Below are 4905 nucleotides of genomic sequence, written 5' to 3' on the forward strand. Positions count from 1 at the left end.
AAAAGAGAGTTTTTTTCAATTAAATTATTTAAACTAATGAGTTTTTGTAGATTTCCAATGTAAATAAATAGGGTCATTCTTGTTAATATTTCAAATCATCTTCAAAACAACACGTTTTAAAACCTTAATCCGTTCCAAGGGCGGATTAAAGGATCATTGTAATTAAAATCGCTTTCGTTGTAAATAATGAGTTTTGAATCGTTTTCTTAAATGATTTGTGCAAAGTAAAATAGACTTGTATGCTTAACCATGTTTTCTCATTAAAGGTTTTTATCCCAAACGTTTTCAAATACTCGAGTCGTTCCAACGGCGATTCAAATAGACTTCATCAAACGGGGTTTTAAAACGCACCCTAATCGTTCCAACGACGATTAAGGTGCGAATCATGTAAATAAATCCGTTTTGGGGAAATAAGCTAGTGTAGAATAAACACACGACATAATATTTAATATGGTTGTAAATAAATCACTTCTTTCTTCCCCCTCTCTGTGTATGTATGAACATAAATGGGTGATTCTTTACTGATGTGGCTTTTCAATATCATATGCTCAAAACGGTTTCTAAAAAGAGAAAGAAAAGGGTTTCAAATGAATTTTAAACTTAAAGAAGTATACGATTAGTCCGTTATCGCCTAACATGCTGAGTAGGAGGTCGGTGGTTCATAACCGGGCGATGTCGGGGTGCCTAGTAGCCTTTCTCCGGAAAGGAGCTAGCCTTCTCGGCTCGTACCTAAGTTTCCCGAACCCACACCGGTCTCCCGCAAGGGATCGGTGTTCATTTTCCCATTCGTGGGTGGCGACTCTTCCATATCTCCGAGCTCCGGTCCTGCCGAGCAGCTTGATTCCACGATTGGTTGCTTTCGACGCCAATCACCGCTTACGTCGCCATGAGGTTGTCCACCCCCGGTCCGCCCGGGAGATTAGGCCGCGGCACCTCGTCTAACAATAGCCATAAATAAATGTACACTAAAGAAACATCAAAAGGAAGGGAAACCAAACATTTGATATGGTACCTTATAAAATTGATCTGTACGCCACTCTTTTTCACTTTTTAATGTCAAAGTAGAGAGCATCGGCATACTGCAACACATATAGACCATATTTCATTAAAAGATCTATCAATTCAATCGCAAATATATCATATATATTACGAGGCAAATTGCAGTCTAAAAGAAAAAGAGGAAAACAATGCAGCAGTTCTCAGTGTATAAATAACAAAGTTTATTTCATTTGCCCGCAGTGAGCTAGCAGTTTTCTAGCTTCTCTTCTAACAGGACCTTAAGTTACGAGAATAAAAAATGACACTTGCTTCTCATCAATAAAATTAGAACACACATGAACTACAAACTCCAAAAAATACAGAACATTAGAGATAAGGAAACTAATTGAATTCAAGCCTTGATCCTAAAAATCATACATATAGAGATGCCAATAATTGATACTTAAGGCATGTAAAAAAGACAAGAAGGAAGACTACCTGAGCAAAGGTTGGCTAAGGTTTGAATTGAAAGATAGAGGCATTTCTACCCAGAAAGAAGATTAAGTTCAGTTTTTCACAAGCCTGCAACGTCATTGGGATCGGTTGTTAGCTAACATACAACTATATTTTTTAAATCAAATAGATCATTATATATATATATATATATATATATAAATGATGAAACTTACATGTGTTCCTTAAATTGGCCTCGAGCTTTTACCATTATCTCAACTTTACTCCTAGAATGCCTTTCAACTTGAGCTTCCACCCAAATCAGAGGTTTCACCTGAAACCTTAAAATGTATCAGCATAGCATCATATTAGCATACAAATCTATATTTATAAAAACTTCTCCCCCAATTTACGCAACATCAAAAAGACATGCTTACTAAAGTTACTTAACCATCCTTCTACTTATAAGGGGGATACCATAATCACAGACCTTGTTCATGTTAGAGTTTGCAAAAAAAAAGAAGAAGATTTTACAGTACTGGCCATTATATCTATCAGTGCACAAAAAGATAACTAGCATTTTAAACCATGTTAGTAGAGAAACATGAAGATGTGAGATAAAAAGGATTCCATTATTTGAATATGATTATCCAATCCTAATAAAGCTTCATTGATGGTTGGTATAATCAAATAATGGTATGTCTAACAAAGTTCTAACATGATTATGGTTTTGAACTTGGTATATAAGGACAACAAAACGGATATCATGTGGTTGATCAATATGTTTGATCAATGCATTTGATTTAACAATACCTAAATATAAAATTTACAAGTTGGTTTTTCCTAAACCAACTATTGACTTTAAGACATTAACTCATCTTAAATAATCACAGGGATGCTTATTCAAGTCAAATCAAATGTCAGAAATTTCAACATCATGATGGAAGTACTTATAATTACAAGGGAAAGCCCATCTTGGCTCCTAAACTAGAGAATTTTATCAATTTAACCCATTTATAGCTTTTAGAAGAAAAGATAGAGATTTTAGAATACACAATGAAGGAAAGAAGGAGACCCGGAGATTGAAGCTTCAATCCTGAGTATAGCTTGGTCTCACAACTGCCAATGATAACGAACATCTCATTAATTGAACAAACGAATCAATTAAAGTTTCGATAGTTGAAATTACGCTAGTAACCAATTCAGATAAAGGCGAGACGGTGCTATATTTTCCTATTGACTCGAATTAATATGTTTCAAGAATTTATAGCAGTTGACTATTTTGTTTATAGAGTTTTATGGGAATGTACAAGTAGATATTCAGGCATCATCAATAGAGAGTAAACTAATTAAAATTTATTTCAGACTCTATTTTAAATAGCTAAACTAATTGACCATAATGAGTTTAAGCTTCTAAATTATACTTCAAGGTTGTCTAGTAGCTCTGAAGAATATCAGAAGCATTTTCCTTTCTGTTATTACCATCCACTGCTGGAACTACAGAAGGTTTAGCAGTCAAACTAGAAGCTACAGAATTCATGAGATTTGACTACACAAGCCATTGACTCTGTGGTGGCTCAGGATCCACAGTAAGATGCCCCTCAGAAAGATACCTTAAAAATGGAAAACACACACATTAAGGAAATCCAAATTAATTGCAGAAGTTACAACTTTTTCATGAAAATTTGAGGTTCACAATAGAATTTAACAAACCTTCAAGTTCATCAGTTCATAGCATCACACCTGTGCCTAATCAAATGCTTGGAACAACCAATTCCCCAATAATACAATTCAGTATCAGGATGTTGACCTTTTCACATTTCCCTTCCAAAGTACCACAGACTTATCTAAAGAAAAAAAACAACTCAGGCCAATTTTCAAAACAGAGCTTAGTTTTGCTCTTCATCTCATTATTATAACTTCAACAATCTCAAATGCAGAGAAACAGAAACCCTAGGATAAAAACTACAAAATCAAAAGCAAGAAGATTATGAAATATCTAGAAGCATACAAACAAAGAGAAAATCAAACAAACATAGCAAGCAAACCCATATACATCTCAAAACAATTAATCACAGTAAAACACCAATCTCCAACTGAAAAAACACAGCAAGCATCTCAAACCCAAGCAATGGAGCAGAAATCGCCAGAAAAACCAAAGAAAATCTGAGGTCGGGAAGAGAGAGAGGGAATGGACACAAACCTCCATAGCTTACCTTTGCCTATGGATTCCGACCAATTAGAACACCCTCGGAAGCTTAGACTAATCCTAATTGAATGGTTCAAAATTGCGAATCTGAAAGGAAGTAATTTGCTTCAAAATCGACCTCATTTCAAAATCGGCGTGAAGCAATCCCTACTTGGAAGTCTGAGTTTGACGTAGACTTAGAAGAGTAATAAAAATAACCTAACTGTTATATTCATAACTATCATTTAATATTAAAACTCATTGAGGCACTTTCATCCACAACAAAAGATGGTCAAATGTCAATTGGAGCAGTTAATCAAATTGCTGCTATAAAAAGGCCACTAAAACCCTATTTTTTTTGTAGTGTTAGCTAATTGATAATTAGTGTTGGATAAATTTATAAAGAACTAATGTTAACATATAAAAAGGGAGAAATTTTACAGTATTCCGAAAGTAATACTCCCGATCAATCAAAATTGTTTTTAATCTAACTACATGAGTATGATTGGTGGAAGAAAAATATATATATATACATATATCATGCATTGATTGGTAGGGAGTATTACTCCAGAAGTATCCTAAAATTACTCCTAAAAAGACTAATATGGATATGTTATTTTTCAATATAAATGTTTCATGAATATTGTTAAAATATAATCTAAATAATTAAAAAATTCAAAAGTAATATAAATTTAAAAAGATTTACAAATAAGAAATATATAAATATTCATACAGTAAAACCTCTATATAGGAATACTCTATATAAGAATAACTTCCAATTTGTTATAAAAAATTTCGGTCCCAACTTGGACCGGTTATAAATAAGAATAACCTCCCAAATGTTAATTGTTATACATAATCCAAATCCCACCTTTAGAAACTATACCTCTATATAGGAATAATTATGTAAATAATGTATATATGTATTAAGGATTTAAACAAAATTTATTAAAAAATTTAAAAATTATTGAGATTAAATATGAGTTGGCACACAAATTCCAACTTTAACTATAAATTCTTACCATTTTCCCAATAAAACTCTTTTCTTTATGTATTGGAAACTAAACTCAAAACTCTTCCAATTCTTTAGGTATTGGAAATAAAACTCGTAGACTTGATATGCTAAACATTAAATTTATAAACTTTAAGTGTTGATTTTTTTTTTGGGTACCAAACTCTATATAAGAATAACCTCCCAATTGTTATACAAATTGTTCGGTCCCAAACGTATTCCTATATAGAGGTTTTACTGTATATATTTTTTCAAAACCAACATGGATATATAA

The 4905-nt window shown here is 32.8% G+C and overlaps 1 long non-coding RNA gene across 11 annotated transcripts; it reads right to left on the reverse strand.

Annotated features, from left to right (window-relative positions):
- Window positions 1-421: 421 nt before the first annotated feature.
- On the reverse strand, window positions 422-3835 carry LOC136202223 (uncharacterized). Of its 11 annotated transcripts, none has more exons than XR_010674374.1 (8): window positions 3648-3831; window positions 3145-3278; window positions 2856-3044; window positions 2507-2550; window positions 1668-1765; window positions 1477-1560; window positions 1013-1079; window positions 422-938 (listed from the first exon to the last, which is right to left on the reverse strand). It is a non-coding gene; the product is annotated as an uncharacterized lncRNA (long non-coding RNA). The 11 variants fall into 11 exon arrangements; XR_010674373.1 differs by having other exon boundaries at window positions 2914-3044; window positions 3648-3830; XR_010674370.1 differs by having other exon boundaries at window positions 1668-2550; window positions 2914-3044; window positions 3648-3835.
- Window positions 3836-4905: the final 1070 nt, after the last annotated feature.

The sequence above is a fragment of the Euphorbia lathyris genome, chromosome 1, assembly GCF_963576675.1.
Source record: "Euphorbia lathyris chromosome 1, ddEupLath1.1, whole genome shotgun sequence".
Lineage (NCBI taxonomy): Eukaryota > Viridiplantae > Streptophyta > Magnoliopsida > Malpighiales > Euphorbiaceae > Euphorbia > Euphorbia lathyris.